The sequence below is a fragment of the Micromys minutus genome (assembly GCF_963924665.1).
Source record: "Micromys minutus genome assembly, chromosome: 2".
In the NCBI taxonomy this organism is placed as follows: domain Eukaryota; kingdom Metazoa; phylum Chordata; class Mammalia; order Rodentia; family Muridae; genus Micromys; species Micromys minutus.
This window is the reverse complement of record NC_137971.1, coordinates 85249229-85272223: the sequence shown is the minus strand read 5'-3', so window position 1 is coordinate 85272223 and position 22995 is coordinate 85249229. Positions and strand designations below refer to the sequence as shown.

Below are 22995 nucleotides of genomic sequence, written 5' to 3'. Positions count from 1 at the left end.
TCACAGTGCATGTCAGTTCCTTTGCAAAGTGGTTATAATCTTGGCCTTGTCATTCCCGCCACCATACAGCTTTCAAATTGTCTATTCTTGGCAATGCTCAGTGGCGTGTCCCCTGTCCTTCTGTCAGGGGCTGCTCGTTGGAGCTGCCAAGAGGGTTTGCTTTATTGCTCAGCTAGACAAGGATTGCGCTGCTTTATGGCATCTCAAAGCGGATAGATGATAGAAAATTCAATTTGTTTCAGAGGAGAGTTGACAACAGGCCTGGAGCTCAGAAAGTAAGTGGCCAGATCTTTAGAAGGAATTGATTTGTACACACATGGATGGAAGGCAGGCTGAACGCTGTTTCAGCGTGCGATTAGTCTTGTTTATACCTAAGTCCCGATGTTAAGGAACAGGCGCTGAGACTAATATTGATGAGCAGAATGTCTTACTTTGCTAAATATAGTAATCACAGATTGTTTCTCTCTGTTCCTCCCCGTTCTCAATGCATGTGATTTGGAAGGAGCCGATTGCAGATCTAGTTCAAGGGTAGGCGTGTGACCCTGACCTGTCCAATAAGAAGCATGGCTTTCATTTGGGGATATACAAGTTTGCTGAAACTGTCAAATCCTGGAAACAGATAGCACTGGATTTTCAAAGTGGGTTTTCAAATAAGTTTCCCACAGGGTTATGGGTAGATGTAGGGAAAAATCACAAGAGATAATACAGTTTTGGGGTGGGGAGGACCTATTCATGGTAAGGGATGGTTTGGCACCACTTAAGGTTGTAGAGGTTAGAGAGAGAGAGAGAGAGAGAGAGAGAGAGAGAGAGAGAGAGAGAGAGAGAGAGAGAGAGAGAGAGAGAGAGAGATTGACTGGGAAGAACTTTAGGTTGGCTGAGAAAATGAAGCTATTGAACCTTATTATTTTTCCTTCCTTCATTTCCTTTAGTTTCTTTCTTTCTGACATACAACCACTTTCATGTTTATTGGCAGTCACTTTATAAAATGTATTCATGATATTGGATATTACAAAGTTTAGGGTCTTTGAGACAAGCTCTCTCTTAATGATTTTTATTTTTTCTTTCCACAAAGACCCTTTGTGTGTCCTAGTAAATGCACATGGTAAACTGGGACAAAAGCTGTACATTCTTAGAGTACATTTCTTACACAAGATATACTCCTCCCGAACCCCCAGAACAGGGTTTCTCTGTGTAACCCTGGCTGTCTGGGAACTCACTATGTAGATTGGCCTCAAACTTACAGAGATTCTACCTGCTTCTGTCTCCCTGTTGGTGGAATTAAAGGTCTGTGCCACCACCGCTTGACAAGTCTTAAGAGACTCCTTCTAATGGTTTTTTTTTGGTCTGGGAGGGTTCTCATTGCTGGCTACCTCTTCTTCACAGCACTGTGTGCTTTCCTAGATTGCTGAGGCCGACAGCGGCCATCATCAAACCTCTTCCACAACTCCATTGCACACAGCAACCATAGCCGCCATGTTTCGTCGCTGTTCCTCTTCCTCTTCTTTTCCTGAACCCCCTCTTTCCTTTCTTCAAGGAGCCTCCAGTGAGAGATTGATTCTCAGAACTGCACTTCTTGACTTGCCTAAACAGATGTCCTAATAGAGTTGTCTGCATTCCTCTGGGGCTGGTTTTATTTCTGGACTCAAGATTCTGGCTCCAGCAGCACTAAGATTTTTGATGGGACAATTGGGAAATGGGTTCTTATATCTACGTGCATTTCTGTGGCGAGTACACCTGAAGCTGTTGGTCACTATCACCACTTCGGAGAAAGAGTCAGATAACACGATCTAAGCATTTCTTTTCTTTCTTTAAAAGATTATTTAATTATTCTATATAAGTACACTGTAGCTGTCTTCAGACACACCAGAAAAGTGCATCAGATCCCATTACAGATGGTTGTGAGCCACCATGTGGTTACTGGGATTTGAACTCAGGACCTTTGGAAGAGCAGCCACTCTTAACCACTGAGCCATCTCTCCAGCCCTAAGCATTTGTTTTCAATTATACTTAGAGTTTTCAGTTAGAGATCAGAAACTTCTCTGCTCTTAGCGATCAGGTGTCTGTCAGTTGTGTCTTAAAGATGCCTGACAAATGGACCATTTGCCTAGTCTTATGTACAGCAGAATTCAGCTCCACGAGCAATATTGCTGATCTGCTATACCAACCAAAGGCTTCTAATTAAGTCACTTGGCCAGTCAAATCTGGTGTTTTCAGTCTGTGCAGATGCTCAACCATCTCTGTCCGAACTCATCCAGTGCCTGGCTCAGTTCTTCCTTGTTCTTGGTCACTAAGAAATTCTAGAAGTCAATGCCCAGAGGCATAGTTGGGCAACATCTGGGATTTCAAATTCAGTGTGTTTTGAGTGACAATATTTTAAGATATGCAGGGAATTAAAGACATCTCCCTTTTCATATGCAAAAAGGCCCAAATTAATATTGGTTGACTTAAAGGAATTTTGAGGCAGTAAAATGTGCACAGATTTGATAAAGTCAGGCAGATCAAATTATTTTACCACAAAATTACTTTTTGTTGTTGTTGTTTTGCTTTTGTTTTTTGTTTTCAACACAGGGTTTCTCTGTGTAGCCCTGGCTGTCCTGGAACTCACAAGGCTGGCCTCAGACTCACAGAGATCCGCCTACCTCCTCTTTCCAAGTACCCATATTAGAGGTATGCGACGCCACCACCCAGTGGCATCAGAACTACGTCTAGTATAAAAATTGCACATATTTTTAACATAAGGACAGGTCGCTCCATTGGTAGGTTGGATATGAGCTCAGAACGAATAATGATTGTTCTGAAAAACAATTAGCCTCAAAGATCAGTCTTTGATAGGTGGCAAGTCCTAAATTTAGAGAGATCTTCCCCCCTTCTCCTCTTCCTCTGTTTTCTTTTTCCTCTTTGTTCTCTTTCTCTTAAAATTTTTTATTTTAAATTATACATATGTGTCTGCGTGTGATTATGTGTACACATTACCACCAGAGGAGACCAAAGAGGGCATCAGATCCCATGGAGCATGGGTCCTGGGAATCAAACCCCAGCCTTCTGCAAAAGCAGTAGGCTCTCTCCCCAGTGGGCCCCTCCCCCATACATGTTGTTCATGTCTGAGTGGGATATGTACAAGCCACGGTACGTGTATAAAGGTCAGCAAACACCTTTGGGTGTACATCTTTGCTTTCCACATCATTTGAGAGAGGGTTTCTTGTGGTTTTGCTTCTGTGTATGCCAGATTAGCTGACTTGTGAGCTTTGGGGGATTTTCCTGATTCCAGTTCCCATCTCATCATGGGAGTGCTGGGGTTATAGACCCATGTTATACCACTAAGTTTTATGTGGGGTCCTGGGATTAGAACTCAGGTCCTCACGATTGGACAGCAAGCACTTTTACCAGTTGGGCCACCTCCCTAGCCCACATGGAACCTTCTCTGTCTGTTTGTGTGTATGTACATAAACCAAAATTATCTTTAATATACTTCCCACCAGCAAGCAAGAGAAATGGTTTGTGGGCTGACAGCTGGGAGCAATCAGTTTTCTTTAGCAAAGCTCCAAAGCTGTATCTTCCTCCTAGGTTACCTCTCCAACATTCCCTCCACCCATCAGGAGGAGCTGAAAACTCCACTGTGCACGTGTGCAGATGGAGAGATGGGGAGGGAGGAAACACTGCGTGGTAGAGCTGAAAGAGAACAAGCTTGCATGAGTTCTTGCTTTCCTGGGATCTTGGTTCCACCTCTCTGAGCTCCTGCATCCTCCTTTATGAAATGGGGTGGGAAGCATTTTTCTTAGGGCATGCTTGTAAGGATGGATGAGACTCTATAAAACACTGTGCAGTGAATTTCTTCATACACAGCCTAAAGAATAAAGAACATCTACAAATCTGGGTATGCTGTATTGTTAGCATATCAAAGATTCCACGTGGGATGCCTGACGCAATTATGTATGTTTGTTTCTTCTTCCTGCTTTCCTGAGGAGTACTTAGACCTCCCCCCCCCCCAACTCTTCCATCCCCATCTCAGGGCAGCACAAAGCAATGGAAGCAACAACAGGTTTGCAAAACTTTAGTTTCCTTCTTTGGCCTACTAAGGCTGAGAACTGGCCTAAGAGATACTCTTAAATAAGTTCCTGGTGCTAAGATTTGGACTGGAGACTCCTACACAACAGTAGAAAAACACCAATACCCACTAGTCAGTTCAGTTACGGCAAATGAACTAAAAACAGTGGTTTTCAATTCTTTCACGGGGTCACATATCAGATATCCGGCATATCAGATTCGGCATACTGTATCACGACTCATAACAGTAGCCTAGATACAGTTATGAAGTAGCAATGAAAATAATTATATGGTTGGGGTCATCATAACATGAGGAACTGTATTAAAGGGTGACAGCTTTAGGAAGGTTGAGAACCACTGCTAAGAGGGTTACTTTGCAGTCACTGAGCTGGTTCTGGAGCGATGGCTCAGACAAGCATGAGGACCTAAGTTTAATGCCCAGAATCCACATAAAAAAGCCAGATATAGTGGTATGCATCCAGTAGTGGGAGGTAGGGACAGGGAGGTCTCTGGGGTTTGCTGGCCTGATGGGTGAGCCCCGAGAAAACAGACTCTGTCCCTAAATAACAACACCAAACCAAGATGGGTGGCTCCCGAGGATGATACCTACCAGAGTTTGTCCTTGAACTTCCACATACACCTGCACACACACACATACTTTGCACACACACAAAGACAAGCATATAAAATATAAATACATGCACACATGACTATTCTATGTAGTGACTGTTTATGATTTAACATTAAGGCACAAGAGGCACACAGAACCCTACCTATATTATGACATACGATGACAGGTTTGTGTCAGTGTAAGAGGCACCCCCAGGTGACTTCAGGTATCTTTTGGTCCCCTGGGTACTCCATGAAAGTTACTCTTATACACTGGTTTATGGATTCTGATGGAGAGATTCTCCAATCTATTACAACTTGGCTTATTTTTTAACTAGTCATAAACGTTTGGCTAGGAATCTTTGGAGTAGCAGAAATTGAGATGAATCTTGATAATGTTCAACTCCTGTTGATGGGGGAAATTATCTAATAAGTATTAACAATAACACTTGAAATAAATATGGAATGAGCCTTCTTTTCCTGTTGATTAGAAAGCATTGTCAGTTTTGTTTCATTTTGTTTTTGAAAAATGGTCCCAGCAAGTCAAGAGCTGAGCCTAGGATGTAGCTGCCTCAGGTGAGGGAGGGGCTCTAGAGATCAAAGCTAATGTGGAGCCAGCAGGCAGGGCCAGGGCCAGGAAACCCTAGTGTGAGAACCAAAAGGCCAGGTGAGACAGAGTCAGGGACACTGGGAGCAATCTACAAGCTACTCAGAGGCTGGTTTTCGGAATCCTTACCGCATACCAACAGGGAAACTGTGGTGCCGAAACAGACAGACTCAGAAACACTTAATAAGACTGTGGTGTAAAAAGGGAAGTTTAAGAGTCACCAGAGGGCCAGAAGCAGCTGTGACAAGGGATTAAGAGCCCAGGAGGTGAGAGCAGAAACAGGAAATCCTGGTAAGCAGAATTGGATAGTTCTCTGGGGTTCTCTGTAGGGGTTCTCCTGGGCAAGCAAGAGGAGGAGAGTGGGGTGGGGATGAATGAGGGGGTGGGGATAGGAAGGGGGTATGGGGGCTCCTCTGAATTTAAGGGTCCTCACAGATACCAGCAGCATCTAGAAGACACAGAACCCATTCAGGAATCTCTCATTGTAGCTCAGGCTAGAATGAGAAAGTCAAGACAGAGATTCTCCTGGTGAATCAGGCTGAGCCCAAGGGGAGGGGAAGGCTGTTTAGAGATAAGGACAAACCCTACTGGGTGTTCAGGTGGAAAGACAAGTCTAGGCACTGGGGCCCAGGTTCTGTGGCTACTGCATGCTCAGGCCTGCATGAAAAACTAGGTTTGGGGGAGAGACTGGCTGGTGAATCACAAGTCCCAGATATGGGGCATACACCACAGGCAGACGGTGGCTGCTGTCAGCAGATTTGACCACAGCCTGGATTAGCTGTTGGGCTCAGGACACTGGCCTTGGTTTTAGGCCAGAGAAAGGAAGAACTGTCCCTGGATCTTACAGTATGAAAGGCCACAGAGCCCCACAAAACTCCATCTGGGTGAGCAAAAGTATTCAGAGCCAGGCTTTACAAGTTGATTTTATGATGCATCTGGGCTGAAGGTGAACCACCCCAGTCATTAGCTCACGTCCCCTGGGGCTGAATTCCGCAATGAGCCAGGGGAACGGGTTTCTCCAGCACACACACAGACCTGTCCATCAATGTCTGCTCAGAAAAACCCTTGGCACCTCAGAGGCTGTCCCTGGCTCACCTCTGAGAACATGTGCTTTTTCTTGCAGGCAATTTTGCTGGCTGTTCCCGGAACGGACAGGACAAAGGGACTATATTGAGTCTTCCCTAGGTTAGACAAGATTGAAACATGTCAAATGGCCAACTGCTAGCACATTGTGGTGTCCAGTATCATATATAATCCCTCCCTTCCTCCCTCCCTCTTCCTCTCCTTTCTCTTTCCTCTCTCTTTCTGTGTCGGTCTCTTTCTGTTTTTGTCTCCATCCCCCCCCCCCCCTTCCTGGAGTGTGTGTTCTTTAAATTCCAGCTTAGCAGCCACATGATTTAGGCTACTTCTGTCCTCCTAAAATAGGACTCTGGCCACGTCTCCAAAGGAGGCCCCTGCAGCACATGGGTGGGCTGGCTGCCAGGGCTGGGAGAGGGAGATGTGTGCTGGAAATAAACACAGTGTTTGCTTACAGATTCTTCCCCACCACCTCATGGGTGAGTCAGATGACTTCTCACCCCACATTTTGTTCTTACCCACTTTTCTCTTCAGGGGTGTGGGGGGGTGGAGGATGCTGCCAGGTTTAAAATACACCCTCAAATTATACATATTTGTATGCTCATATATACCAGGGTTTCGTTCTTCCTTTAATGCAATACAGAGTTATTTTTGGCTTTTTCAGGTTCATTCCGTTTGAAGTGATCCTTGGCTAGGGAGTGAGCACAGGAGCTGAGAGAGTGAGGTCCGCACCCTGCTCCTTAGTAACCGGAATTTGGGGCAAGGCAGTTCACCTCTGAAAGCTTCTCTCTAGGCCTCCCTTGGGCCCTGGAGTCTGACCCTTGACCTTCGTTCCCCAGGCTTGTGACAGTGGGTTAGGTCTATTGTATAAATGTTTTGGAAACATGGGGCATTCCTGTGAGGGGTAATTATCCTCAGTTTATCTTCCCCACCTCCACTTCCATCTGTTTCCCAGAATTCTTCAGTCTTCACAATCACCCAGCCTTGAATAATGTGGGGTTTTTTGTTTTGTTTTTGTTTTTGTTTTTGTTTTTGTTTTTTTTTGGTGAATCAGAGACAAACCATCGCTTTCCGGTTTTCAGGGTGCACTATCTCCCAAATGCCACTCTCAGCATCTCTAGATCTGTGGCGGCTGTTGCTTCTCAGAGGTGGTTCATACATTCCCAGTGTATTTGCTTTTCATGTGGTGAAATCCACGTTTCCTACTTTAGCCACATTTAGGTCTCCAGTGTGGTGGCCTCAAGCTCCTGAGCCAACCCTAGAGCCTGTTTGTTTTGTAAAACCAACTGCATCCAATCATCTAACTCAGTACCCATTTCCCCTCCCCCACCCTTCTGTCCTTTCTCGCTGATGGAGAGTCTGACTGCTCTCAGCTGACCGCAACCATACAGTTTTTATCATTTTGTGACTTGTGTCTTCAAGGGTCATCCAGATTGTTCTGTAGGGAACTGAGAGAGAAGTTCTCAGAACGTCTACATTTTCTCCCAGAAACCACTGTGAAGAAAAGGCTGAGTGAACTATATACTACTTTGTTTAGGTGCTATTTGTAGCTGTAGACTTTTTTTTTTGGCACACTTGCATACATCTTGCAGGACCACAAAGTTATTTTCTTTAAAACAGATGTAAAAACGTGTGTGGTATATCTGCACAGCTGGACCTCAGCTGGGCTCACAGAAGCTGAAAGACACCAACATATGACATGTGGAATGGGGTTACAGCCTTCTTCCCAAAGGTTTATTTCTCTCTCACAATTTTCCTGGTGACCAAAGGGCTCCTGAGAAAGAATGCTTGAGCCATTCCCACAGACGGGGTTCAGGCATTTCGATAGTCACTCTTAATTGTCAGTTTGGCAGGATATATAATCATGCAGGAGACACATCTTTGGGCATGTCTGTGAGGGTGTTTTCAGAGAGGATTAGCAGGGGAGGGAGGGACCCCATTCCACAGGCTGAGGAGCCCATACTGAATTAAAGTGGGAAAAGGAGGAAGCCAGATGAATTTCCACATTTGTCTCTTTGTTCTGCTTTTGGTCTCTGGAGATGTGAGCAAGCAGCTGTGTGGCCTCCATAGATAGGAGCTGGTCCTGCTGTCATGCCTTCCCCATCATGATGCACTGTATCCCTTGAGCCTTGAGCCAACATAAACTTTCTTCACTTCTGTTGCTTCTTGGTAGGTCATAGCAACCAAAAATACAGGCATGTACTGTACCCATTTTTCTTGGTTCTAGGAGTCCTGGCTACAGTCAAGTTTTAGAAGGCAGTTTGGGAACAAGAAATAACTGAAGGGCAAGTGAACTGAACCCAGCACTGTGCCTAGGCACCAGCAGGAAGCAGCTTTGGAGTCTTGGTGTGCTGACTAAAGTGGGCAGTTAAGCAACTATGGAAGGTGTAAATTAGGTAGGAATCCCAGCTCTCAGGTCTGGTGGTGGACTCCTGACTTGGAGTGTCATACCACAGACACAGTTTCTTTATTGTTGTTTTAGATATCATGCTTGAATCCAATTAAACAGAACAGAAGTGGAGGTTGGGAAGATGGCTCAGTGGGTAAGGCATTTGTCTTGCAAGAGTGAAGATCTAGGTTTAAATCTCTGGAAACCTTGTAAAGCTGGACACAATATCTCAGGCATCTGTCATCCCAGAGACCACGCAGAGAGCTGGGAGACAGGGGTGGAAAGATTCCCCAAAGCTTAAATTAGACCAGCTAGTCGGATGTTCACAATGTGGAACCACAAGAGACCCTGTTATTTGAGTAAGAATAGGCTTATGTGTTTGAATATTTGGAATTAGGAGGTATGACTTTCTTGGAATAGGTGTGACCTTGTTGGAGGAAGTATGTTTCTCTGGATGGAATTTGGGGTTTCAAAAACCCAATCCAGTCCCAATGTCTCTCCTGCTGCCTGTGGATCCAGATAGAGAACTCTCAGCTGCTTCTCCAGCACCATCTCTGCCTGCTTTTGGTCATGCTCCTCACTGCGATGACATTGAGCTAAATCTCTGAAACTGTGCGTAAGCCAGACCTAGTTAAATGCTTTCCTTCCTAAAAGTTGCTGTGGCCCAAGGTGTCTCTTTGAAGCAATAAAACACTGACTAAGACAACTTTATCTCAAACAAACTGGAAGACCAGGATCAACACCCAAGGTTGTCCTTTGACCTCTGTCTACACACACTGTGGTACAAACAAGCCTGCACTCACATACATAAATGTGACCACACACACACACACACACACACACACACACACACACAGAGAGAGAGAGAGAGAGAGAGAGAGAGAGAGAGAGAGAGAGAGAGAGAGAGAGACAGAGAGACAGAGAGATAGATATATAGCCAGGGTGATGGAGATGGAGTGCAGTGGTGACTATACAAATATATGTGGTAGTTCCCAAATGTAGCCATTGATGACAACTTGGGGATGTAACAGCCACTTAGAGTAGTGCTTCAGTGACTTCAACATGCATATGAAGGAGCTAATGTGACTCAGTATTTTGGGATGAGGCCCAAGATTCTGTGCTTCTAACAAGCTTGCAGGGCAACACTGATGTCTAAGGAATGGGGGGCACCGTGATGTTCACAGTGTTCATAGTCTGGTGCTCGGCAAGCCTGGAGTGGTGCACTCCATAAGTTTTACGTTCTGCTTTGAATCCAGAGCCAATGAAATCCAAAAAGTATCTTCTTTTAGAGGAAGATAAATATGGTTTGAACCTGTATGAGGCTATTTAGAAAATGTACTTCTGAGTTTACATGAATATTATATTTTTATTGTGAGTCTGTTTTTATGTTTGATTATAAGAAGTTACTTTAGGCTCTGTTAGGGTGATGCTGGTGAGACGTTTTATCATATTCTGGAGCCTCACATTCGGAATCCTGAAATATTTTTGACTGAGTTTGTGCTGCACGGCAAGTTCCTCCAACTTAAAACTTTCCAATTTGGAGGAAAGCTCATTAAGACGAGATATTCTTCTTTAAGAAATACTTAGCTAATTTTTAGTTGAATATAGATTCATCTCTCATACAGTACATCTCTACTACAGATTTTCCTACCTCTACTACTCCCAGCTCCCTTCTCCACCTGCCCTCTTCTCAAATCCATTCTCCCTCCATTTTTTCTTCAGAAAAGAGCAGCCCTCCAAGAGTCATCAGCCTAACAGGACAAAACTAGATACAATAAGACAAGGCAAAAGTCCTTATGTTGAGGCTGGACAAAGCAACCCAATAGGAGGAAAAGAGTCCCAAGAGCAGACAAAGAGTCAGTGACACACCTACTCCAACTGTTAGGAGTCCCACAAAACACAAAGCTATCAGCTCTAAATATATGCAGAAGACCTGGTGTAGGCCCGGACAGGCTCCTTGCTTGAAGGGGAATGGGTAAGAGTGGATCAAGGAATGTTCTAAAGTGAGATGAAACATTCTATTCTGCACCTTAATCTCAGGAGTAAACAATGCAAAGACTTCAGGAAGTTCCTGAAACTGACCAGATTCACTTGGTCTCTTTCTTCCCAAGCATATATCGGCCTTAAGGACTGCTGAGAGACACAATTAAATGAACTGATCTGCCTAGAAGATACTCAGCACAGCTCAGAAGAGGCTCAGACCAACCAAATTACCTGGAAAGAACAGTCTCCCACTGATTGGGATGTCTACAGGCTGTGCAATGTGCTCTAGGTTACAGCTTTTTTTGAGCCAGCCACCACCCTTGTTAGGGTGGACTTTTGGTCATGTAACTAACTGTCTTTGAGTAATTTCTGCTGCTCTAAATAACCCTTTACCTATAAGTAACCCCAATAAAACTCATTGGTTCATCAAGTTGGACTTTGGTGTTAACTTTACTTTTGTCTGTTTCCTGTCTGGGGTGAATAGACTCATGTCTTCCCAGGAATTGTGTACACACAGTTGTTTGTCTGTGATAATCTGTAGATGTTTAACCCCATTCAAAGCCTTTCTCTGGGAATTGTGCTTAACTTTGTGGAGAAGGGCTACCCTGTCCTCCTATGAGTAGACTCATGTTGAGGTGAACACGTGGACAAATTGATAGGTACAACATTCCATTGGGCCTCCCGAGTCATCTTTGGGGGAAATTTGTAGCCCGGACACACAGGTGATATAAATTAGGACAGAGACAGGTAAGGAGCAGCTTTCATTAGCTGACACTTGAGATGCAGAAAAGGCTGATATGGAGAGAGAGAGAGAGAGAGAGAGAGAGAGAGAGAGAGAGAGAGAGAGAGAGAGAGAGAGAAGGCAGAAGAGAGGTTGCAGGGGAGGGGGGAAGAAAGGAGAAGGGCCAGGGTTTCAGTAGCTCTTTCAAAGGGACACTCTCAGTAACCCGTTCCCTCCAACTAAATTCCATTTCCCAAAGACTCCAGCACCTCCCGATGGTGCCACTGCTCAGAGGACATTTCCTGATCAGACCTACAGCTTCCTTAGACATTGTGAACAGTAGGAGTGGAGACTTTCCAGATTGGTGAACACAAGGACAAAGCAAGAGGGTAGAGCACCCCAATTCCACGGGAAAAGGAGCATTTGCACTTCAGACCCTTATAGAACTTGGTGTGTATGTGCCTTTATCTGATAGAGCCTTTTGTTTCCTTAATGTTACCCTTTATAGGACACCAGGACACACAATGACAGCACTTCCTGCATTCTGTGAACTGTTGTGGTAAATTGTTGACTTTGAAAAGAGAGTTGTTCAGTCAAGTCAGGCGGAATGTAGATTATTTTGGGGACCCACTACATCCGGCTCCAGGCCGAAGTGTGGGTTATTTAGAGAGCACTTGCTGTGATGGACGTTTGAGGTTTATGTCCAGCCTGAGAGATCTGCCAAGTTAGCCAGTATCTGAGTTAGATGACAGGACACCCAGATGGTGTCTTCAGAGAAGCGGAGAGTTGTCTGGGATGAAAACTTGTCTGAAGGGTGAGCAGGGAGACACTTTCCAGGTTGATGTTTCAGCCTTAACAACCTGTTCCCTTGAAGGCTGCGACATACAGACACCCTCCTATGTGAATTTCTGCATGTTGTTAATACAACCTAAAATGACTTCATGAAGATGCTTTAGAACAGGCTTTGGAGAACAGATGTGTACGTGGGATTCTCAAGAGAATGCCAATCTATTAATTTTCATGCTGGGTAGCCGCCAGTGGGACCAAGAATACTGCGACTCTGGGTCAGCCCGTTCTCTCCTAGTAGGGAAATCTACAGGGGAAGCCAAATTATAATGAGGAGCCGGCCTGATGAGGGTGGCCAGAGTAGATAATTAGGGATCTGAGCAGGCTGTCTCCAACTGGAGATGGCCTGAGGCACTCTCTCCTCCTCCAGCATGTACTGAACCTGCCAAGTGGCGTACACATGTGCTTGTGCTAGCTCACCCTTGGAAAATAGGCCAGCTCACTAAAACCAGCCCCTCCATAAGCCAAGTCAGCTAATGAGCCGTTTGCCTAAAATTAGTAATTGTGGAAACATCCCGTGTGTGATGGGTGGCTTCCATCACTTTCCCCTGAGGTGACTGCTGACTTCTAAGTCCTTCCCTTCTTTTCATTTATTCTCCCCACCCCCACACCCCCTGCTTTCTCTTAAGCCCTTATTTGAGAAATTGTTGTTCTTTACCCAAGACTGCCCTGTTCTTTACCATCAGACTCTGGTCTGCTGTATAGCATTTAAAAAATGTAAAGAAACGTGTTTTATCTTTGTGTGCATGTGCCTGCGTGTCTCTATGTGAAGGTTGTGTGCATGTAGTGCCTGAAGAGGCCAGACGAGGGCGTTGGATCACCGGGGGAGAACTTATAGGCAGTTGTGAACCACCTGATAAAGGTGCTGGAAACACTGGAGAGAGAGAGAGTTGGGAGGTGGGGTGGGAAGGTGGAGGGTTAGGGTCTGAAGGCCGGAAGCCAGACACATCCAAGTGAAGACTAGTCCACCAACTGGAAGGCACACAGACCAGATAGGACAGCATGCTGGCACAAAGGGAGAACGTTCTGGAACCAGTGAGGAGATGATGACAGTTGTCTTGTACGTCTATTGCTCGTTAACTGCGCTAGAGTTAATCTGCTTCTCTAAAACTGTGGCATGTGCCTTTTGGTAAGAAATCTGTGCAGAACTCTGTCTGCATACATTGAGAGTTGCTCAACTCAGGGTGGGGGTGTGTTTTGGTTATGATTCATCAAATTTTCTCTCTCCCTCTCTCGTTTTAGCTTCTTTTTCCTGCTGCTTGGTGCCTGCTTCCTGGGGCTTTGTGTACCAGATGTCATTTTTTAAGCAAATTGCTACATACCCGATGTTTATTACTGTATTGTAAGGCACTGCTGTGTTGACGGTGAGAATAATTAAAAACAAGGCCTAGTCCTCTGAAACAGACTCAATGCCATTGTTCTTTGTGTTGTGATATGTAAATAATGAAGAAATATTAGACTGTGACGACTAACCCATGCCATTGTGTGTGTGTGTGTGTGCCCACGTGTTACTACAAAAGATCTTTTTAAAGCATCTTTAAACAAAGACAGCGCACCCATCTAAGGCTGGCCCCCAACTTGATATGTGGCAGAGGATAGCCTTCAACTTGTGAGCTCCCTTTCTTTGCCTTCCCAGTGTTGGGATTACAGTGGGTGCCATATTTGTAATTCTAAATGTGGTTAATGTTGGGCTGGGCACATGTACGATAGGCAAGCTCTCTGTTTACACTGAGCTCCATCCCTACCTCTTAAGGCTTCTTTTAACCAAATGAAGCATGTTTTAATCAGATAAAGTTTTTTTTTTTTAAACCATAAAATAACACATATTTGTATTTGTTCTCAGTTGCTGCTGTAACTGATTTTAAGTTTTAGGATCAAGTCATCAAAAAGGGCTGTTTTAGGGGGCTCTTGGGAGACTCCCTTCTTTGCCTTTTCCTACCTCTGCATCCTTCTCTGGACTACAAACATCACTTCTGTCTTGAAAGTGGTGTGAAATCTTCAGCTGTTTTCAGTGTCTTTCTTTCTTTCTTTTTTTTTTTTAAATAGAAAAAATGTATTTACTTAGAAGCATTCAGAGTGTCAACAAAACAGCCGATTTTTTTTTTTTTTTTTTTTTGCAGTTACAGAGTGGTATTCAGTTAACAGAACAGAGCAACACTTATCTTTGTATAAGCTGCATCAGAGACAACTGAAGATAAAACAAAACAAAACAAAACAACAAACACAAAACAAACAAACCACTTGACAGCAAAGTCACAATGTTACTAGTGAGGGATGTGATGTCTATTTCATGTTCCCATTTTGGTTCAGACAATCAAGCTTGTCCATCTACAGTGTCTAAAGTTAGACTTGGCTACAGAGCATATTCTAAAAATCTGGTTAGCTGCATCTAACCACTGTAATTAGATCCCTTAAGGGGTGTGAGGGAGAAAGGAGGCCATAAAATTAAAATAAAACTACTTCCCCCCTAAAGAATAAGATAAAAACACCCAAACCCCTGGCAGCTAACCCTGACAACTACCCTCATTCACAGTGCCTTGTACTTAAACCACGATGGGGAAGGAGCCAGCACAGAGTTCTGCTTCTCAGCATTTCTCAGCGGCCCAGACAATACTTCTAGCCTCTGCTCGTGCTTTCTGACAGTGAATCAGGACCAGACAGATTTGCTGATGCGCATGTGATCACCAAAGATGAAGATGCCCGGGCTTTTGTTCTGTAATGTTTCTAAGCCTGTGTCCATTAAATGCAAAGGAAAAAAGGAAGAAGTCTTGGCAGAACAGGAGAAGAGGTGTACACTTGATGTTCCGATCGACTTAAATACTGTTCTTGGCGTAGAGCCTAGTCTGTGCTCTCGCTGTTTCTATGGCTTGGGCTTCCCTGCTCTTCCACTGCTGGGCTACATCATTTGCTAATGGATCATCCGGATTAGGAGCACTTAACAAAGCCTGGATTGATAGCAGAACTGTCCGGATCTGCAGAGCTGGGGGACCACTTATACTTCAAAATATCTAAAGGTATTCTTCCCAACTCGTCTACATTAGGATGATAAATTTTGGTTCATGAAATGTACTTTAGGCGCTGCCATTGGCTATTCTTCTGGAAGGAATAGTTCAAGTTTAAAAGTCCCTCCCTCAAAGGGGAAATCCTAGGGGTCAGCACTGACCACGTGAAAATAACGGGCGTTGCTCGCATTCGGTTCTGCTTTAATGCCAGGAACTGATTCTTCCAGCAAACGCTGGGCTTCCTTGATGATCCTGCGGGGATGCCCCGCCATCTTGTCAGATCCCGAGTTCCGCCTCTGCTCTTGTCTCCGGCCCTGCTCTCTCCTCACGCATGAGTCCAGTCAGTGTTCTCAACCACTGAGCCCTACTTGTTACTTTTAGAAATTTGTCTTAAAACCTTTTGATCCCCAGTTGTGATTTTATGGAAGACTGTTTTTTTTTTTCTTTTTTTAAAAATTCATAACCTGTGTTTTTCAGAATCCCTAGAAATATGTTATCATCTATCTTACTAGAATTCCACTGCTCTGAAGAAAGCAGCAATATCACAAACTTTCCCTCTGCCAATCACGGAGACACGATTCTTAACCGTTTCTTGTTTTAGTTTGCATGCATTTGTTTACAAAGAAGGATCATGAATGATTTTCCTGGGCTTGTGTTTGAACTAGCTGTAATTCTTTGATGAAATATTGATTAGTGCCTTTCACTCTGGCGAGATCAAAATACTTTTAAAATTATTTTATCAGAGCTTAATATTTTTAAAAGTGTATTTGGTGTCTGTTTATAATTGCCACATTTATGTTTCTTCTATTGTCACTAGAGATTTTTATGCCTAGAAGTTTAATATTTGTCGGATTTTATTTATCTTCTCCTGCTCCCTCCCCTTTCCTTCTTTTCCCTTTTAAAATCCCTCTTGTCTAGGGCCAGCGGAATAGCTCAGCCAGTAAAGGTGTCTGCTACCAAGCCTGATATCCTGAGTTCCATTTCCATGCTCCCCATAGTGGAGGGAGAGAACTGAATCCTGCAAGTTCTAACCTCTACGTATATGCTGTGGCATGCCTCCCCTCCCATACACGAAAACTAATGAATACCTGTAATTAAAGAAGGAGTTCTGTTTTTTTTTTTTTTATTAGATACTCTTTGTATTTACATTTGAAATGTTATTCCCTTTGCCCACCCGGCTCCCATTCCCCCTTCCCCTCTACTTGTCTTCATGAAGGTACACTAGCTCTCAATCACCCTCTCCACCTCAGTGCCTTGGCTTCCCCTACATTGGGGAAACCTGCCCTCACTGGACCAAAGGCCTCTTCTCACATTGATGCCAGACACTGCTATTCTCTGCTACATATGCAAATAGAGCCATGGGCCTCTTAATGTGTGCTCAATGGTTGGTGTTCTAGTCCATGGGAGCTGTGGAGGATTTGGTTGGTCAACAATGTTGTTCTTTTCATGGGGCTGCAACCCTCTTCAGCTCCTTCATTCCTCCCACCCCCAGAGAGTTCTGTTTTTTTTTTTTTTTTTTTAAGTCCTCTGTCCAAATGGCAAAATTCAGAGTATATGTAATATTATAGTTCTTCCTATTGTCTTTTTTTCTCTCTGAGTATGTGGTGTGTATGTTTGTGTGTGTGTGTGTGTGTGTGTGGTCACATTTATGTATGTGAGTGCAGGCTTGTTTGTACCACAGTGTGTGTAGACAGAGGTCAAAGGACAACCTTGGGTGTTGATCCTGGTCTTCCAGTTTGTTTGAGATAAAGTTGTCTTAGTCAGTGTTTTATTGCTTCAAAGAGACACCTTGGGCCACAGCAACTTTTAGGAAGGAAAGCATTTAACTGGGTCTGGCTTACACACAGTTTCAGAGATTTAGCTCAATGTCATCGCAGTGAGGAGCATGACCAAAAGCAGGCAGAGATGGTGCTGGAGAAGCAGCTGAGAAGTCTTTATCTGAATTCAGCAGCAGGTGGAGAGACATTGGGCACATGAGCATCGGAGGCACAAGGTTGATGTCAGTCGCCTTCCTTGATCACTCTCCTAACACAATGAGATGCCAGTCTCTCACTGGAACCTAGAGCTTGCAGAGCCAGCTAGTTTAGGTATCTAACCAACCCTAGTACATCCCTTCCCCACCTCCTGTGTGCTGGGATTATAGGTGGTTTGCCATACTCTAATGGCATTTACGTGGTACTGAGGATTCCAATTCAGGCCCTCATGCTTACAAGGCAAATGCCATACTCTCTGAGCCACCTAGCCTTTGGTACATGACATCAGTCATCTGGAGTTATGGGAGGACTTTACAGAGATGCTCTGATTACCTGTTCCACTGTTACCCAGAGGAGGAGACTCATTCATACTCCTGAGTCCTTGGCCAAGATGCGCTTGCCTTTTCTTTCCTTTTAAAAAGAAATAAAAGCCATGTCAGGATACTGTGGATGCATCTCTACTCCCCCAACTTCCCCTTTTATGACTATGTTAACTTTCTTTCAACAGCCTTATCTATTGTATATTTCAGGCTGCAACTGAGACAGAAGTAGCTTTCAGTAAGCTGCCATTAGCCAAAGGAGTTCAAAAGTGAGCAAACGGGAAAAAACAGAGCCAGGCTTGGTTTAAATGACAGTTCAAGGTCCCTTCCTAAGTAGGAGGTGAAAATGATGGGATCCTAATTCAGGTCTCTCCTGCGTCATTGTCTCTGGAGCATGGGCAGGATTTTCTAGATGCTCAGGTCTCGGCAGTGAACTTCCTTATCTTTTGTTGATTTGGATCTAAAAAGTCCTCTCCTCCCAAAGTTGTTCTGGTTGTGCTGTTTCATTACAGCAACAGAAAGCAAACTTTAAAAGCTACCTATTCTTCACAATTGCCCTAGAAGGATGTATTTTTATTCGGGAGTATAATTGACCAAGGACAATAAGGACAACAAACACAAACATTTCTGAGCTCTGTTCTGGCTTTCCTTGATCACTGTAATGGAAAAGATTTCAACTTCTATAGGACATTTGTAAGACTTGGAAATGGGTAATTTAACCCAGTGTTCCATATGGGATTCTTTGGTTGTAATTAACAGAAAACTCTTGAACATGCTGGGTGGGATTCAGGCATGTATTATCATGAGAAGCTTCCAATGGTATGGTTTGAGATCTATCTGTTATTCCCCCACGCCATCTATCTGCTGTGACGCAATTGCTACAATCAAGTCGGTTAACATACTTCCTGTCTAATGCAGTCTCCTTGTGTATGCCTCTGGACACCTGAACACATACATGTTGGCAGTAACATAAGAACCAACACATTTTTGTTAATTATAGTCACCATGTTGTACATTAGACCACAGTCCTGCAAAACTGAAACTTCGTGTTCTTTAACTGCCTCACACTCATTCTTCTGGTATGTCTGAAGACAGCGACAGTGTACTCATAAATAAATAAATAAACTTAAAAAAAAAGAAGTGATTTTGAAGTCTAAAAAATTTTATTTTTATTTATGTGTATATATGAATATCAATATGAGTGTGTGCCGCATGTTACATGTATTGTAAGAGCCAGAGTTACAGGTGGTCATGAACCACCTGTCATGGGCACTGGGAACTGAACTCCAGTCCTCTGGAAGAGGAGCAAGGGCTCCTAATCATTGCAGCATCTCTCTAGCTCCGGGGTTTTCTTTTTAGAGACTAAATTCTGTTCCACTTTCATATACATTGACACTGCATTTTCTTTAGCGTATGAACATCTGGAGAACAGTCAGGTGGTTCCAGAGGGGACAATGAGAAGGAAAGTCAGTCAGTGCTGTGTTTTCAGAACAAACGGTCCCTGCTGTCACCCACCCCTTAGGATAGTTTATGGTCTGTTTTGTTTTTGGGAAAGCTTAACTCACAGCCTTCCGCAAGACAGAGAGGAGTGCTCTCTGCAAGAGAAACATTTGCTGGTCGCTGCTGTGAGTGTGAGAACTTTCTTTCTTGGCTCTGTACCTAGAACCGTTGAAGCCACACGGATGCTCACACCCAGAGCCTCTTCTCAAATTCAACTGTTGATGTTGCCTTGTTCTCTTTAGGTGCTTTTAAAAATATCTGAAAATATTGTCCTTGCAGAAAAGTTGGGGCTCGAGAAAAACCCCAGGTTAACCATTATGCCCCTCCCTCATATTTAGGAAATAAATCTGGGAAAATAATCTCCGTACTACCTAACCTCAAAAATCTAACAAAGTATTGTGAATAGTTTGCCATAGTTTTATTTTTTAAGGGTTTATATATTATAAAATATGTTTTATATATATATATATATATATATATATATATATACACACACACATATATATATATATACACACACACACACCTTGCATGTATGTATGTGCACAATATGCATGCTTGTGGAGCCTGGGTGTTGAATCCCTGGAACTGGAATAACAGGCAATTGTGAACCTCCACGTGGGCTCTGGGACCCGGGCTGGGTCCTTAGCAAGAGCACCCAGTGCTCATAACTGTTGAGCTGTCGCTCAAGTCTCTGTCTTTTTATTTTTATTTTTTTGAAATTATTGCCATGGCCACCCAGTAGTTTTCTAACAAACATGCCGCTGCTTTCCTGTCTCTCTCTAGCCTTGTGAAGACAGGCTGTCCCATGAAGGTGGCACCACCACGGGCATTGGTGTGTGCACCTGTGCAGCTGGGTAGTTCTTCCGCAGGCACTCAGATGTGGCTTTTCTACCCTTGCAAGGCCAGACGACCATATCTGACCTCCAGAGTAACAGCTGGAGAGCTGACAGAAAAGTCCAGCATGCTAACCCTTTGCGACAGAATGCCGAGCATCCAGTGGCTTCCTGGGAAAGGTCACCAGGAAGACAACTGAGCTGGTCTTAAAAAGGCACTGGACAGTCTGATTTTCTACTTATTTCCTCATCTAAGAGGCAAAGGGACCCATCTCCCTTGATGGTTATTGCTAGTTTGTTTTACAGTCATATTCAGTCTTTAGTCATGGATGACCAAGGCTGGGTGGGGGTGGAAAAAGACTCAGAGTGAAAACTAGGGCAGACTTTCTGAAAGAGGCAGGGCTTGATTGGTGTGATGATTAATCTTGAATGTCAACTCGATGGGATCTAAATGACCTAGAAGACAAACCCTGAGCATGCCTAATGGAGGCTAGGCTAACCTAGATTCTTGCTTCATACAGGGTCTTCTGTTTCTCAGATTGATGTGGGATTTGCTATGTAACTGAGGATGTGCTTGACCTCCAGATCTTCCAACATCCAGGATCACAGATGTGCAATGCCACACCCAGTTTATGTGGTACTAGGGATCGAAACCAGAGCTCTGGGTGTGCTAGGCAAGCACTCACCTAATTGACCTACACCCCCAGGCCCCAAAATTCTTTTTATGAAGTTATGAGCTGGATCCTTTAGGACATGAACTGGAGCCCAGTTTCAGGAAGTCTTTATTCTCTTTGGAAGCATCCAGGGGTGAGGTGTGTTGTTTTTCCCGTTTGCATTGCTACTGGGTTGTTTTGGAAGTTGCAGGATTTAAGTGTTCCTGGGCTGGTATGGCCTACTTGGTTTCAGTGGGTAAACACTTAACTCATTTGCCTGAGGCTTGTTTTGGCACCTGCAGACTCTTCCCTTGGGATGAACAGTCCCAACGGGCAGGCTCTCTTTCTCCTTAATGAGAACGTTTAAAGTTCATGCAAATGAGATTGCTGGCTGTAGAGGAATTGCGATGGACAACTACACCCAGGCTCATTCCCATTGTTGAAGGAAGTAGACACAGTGTTATGGATCAGGGCCTTTACAAAGTGATTGGCTCAGGAGGCAGAGCCCTCAGGAATGGGTTTAGTGGCTCTTTATAGGAGCTTTAAGAACGTGCTTTGGCCCGTTTGTCCTTCTGCCATGTTGTGGAACAAGGACCCACGGTTTATGTCATAGACACGTAGTTACAGATATAGGAGGCTGACTAACTAGTCATTTGAAGGGTGCCTGCTGACACAAAGGCCGTGAGACTGGAGCACAGGGCCACTTCTAACTGTCTAGCCCCACTGGCTTCCTAGGAGGAATGAAAACCAAAACCCCGGGAATGACTTGGGGATTGTTATCTGTATTTAGTTTACTTAGCCGTTGCTTTCAGGCCCTCCCATCCTTCCTCTATCAGGTAAAACCAGTAATTAAAGACACACCAACTACTCCCACTTGAATTGGGAAGGCTTCAGAAATATTGCTTCCGGTGGGTCACTTGAAGGCAGGCCCAGCAGCAGGTCCAGGCTTGTGGGAAGGACAGATTTCGGGGCACTGTTCCCACTGTTTGAAGTTCCCCTGGGCTACGTGCCTAGCACGAGACCCACAGCAGCACCTCTTGGCCTTGTGCTCTGGACTTTGCACAATCCAGGTCCCAGGAGCTAGCTCAGTCTGACCCAAAGATTTTCACAAAGACAAACTCTGCAAGAACGGACTTTCAAGGCTCACATGCTGAGAAACACCCAGAATAAGCTCTTCCATGTTTTTAAAGATCCTCTTCTTGCAAGGGTTGAGGTGACAGCTCAGACAGTGACGGGCCTGTCGAGAAAGGGTGAGAGACTGAGTTCCATCTCCAGCACCCGTGTGAAAGGTCAGGTGTGATGGAGCACACCTGTAATTCCAGCGTGTATGACATCTGATGAGTGGCACCTGGAGTTGACCTGTGGTTTCTCGCTCTACACACACACACACACACACACACACACACACACACACACAGAGCTATGCATGCATACCTCCACACAATGTGCATACATGCATGCACATACACAAACATATGTAGACACACAAACATATGTAGACACACAAACATATGTAGACACACACATACACAGACACACATATGTAGACACATACACACAGACACAGAGCTATGCATGCATTCCTACACACAATGTACATGCATGCACATACACAAACATATGTAGACACACAAACATATGTAGACACACAAACATATGTAGACACACACATACACAGACACACATATGTAGACACATACACACAGACACAGAGCTATGCATGCATACCTACATACAATATGCATACATGCATACACACATATGTAGACATGCTCAGACACATACATATACAGACATTATTTTGATCCCCAGCACCTACCCCAGTTCTGGCTCACACAGGTGCCAGCATCTGCTGGAAGAGTGGTCAAATGTATGCATGCTTAGGCTAGTTCCAGCTGCTTGCTGTCCTATGTGCCTGACAATCTCTGTGCGTGGGGCTGCAGCTCTGAAATGAATCACCGTGAGCTGGAGGCTTCCAGAGGGCAGGGGCTGCAGGCTTGGACTTTGGAGTCAGACCCAGAGGGGTCATTTTGCTCAGCCACTGACTACTTGTGTGATCTCAACCCAGTCCCTTGATCTTTGAGCTTCTGTTTCCTCACATACAAAATGGTTGTCATAAAGTCTACTTTATTTGACTATCAAGGGAATGCAATCAGATAACGCCTATAACATGTTCAGCTATGTCCCCGGCCCACATTGGGTGATCAGTAAATAGGCTTGTGTGGGACTGTGTGTGTCTCCAGCTACAATGCTTCAGGATCCAGGTGGTGGGAGGAAGGGCACACTTTGTGTGTGTGTGTGTGTGTGTGTGTTATGAAAGAAGGTTTCATGTAGCCCAGGCTGGCCTTAACTTGCTGTGCCTTAACTCAGCACTGGCCTTGAACTTCTGATCCTCTTGCTTCTCCCATCTAAAACCCTGGATTACAGATTTCCAT

The 22995-nt window shown here is 44.4% G+C and overlaps 1 pseudogene across 1 annotated transcript; it reads right to left on the bottom strand.

Moving 5' to 3' along the window:
• Positions 1-15089: 15089 nt before the first annotated feature.
• LOC308416659 (ubiquitin-conjugating enzyme E2 N-like) lies at positions 15090-15550 on the bottom strand (annotated as a pseudogene). Its single transcript has one exon. The product of its transcript is annotated as a ubiquitin-conjugating enzyme E2 N-like (transcript).
• Positions 15551-22995: the final 7445 nt, after the last annotated feature.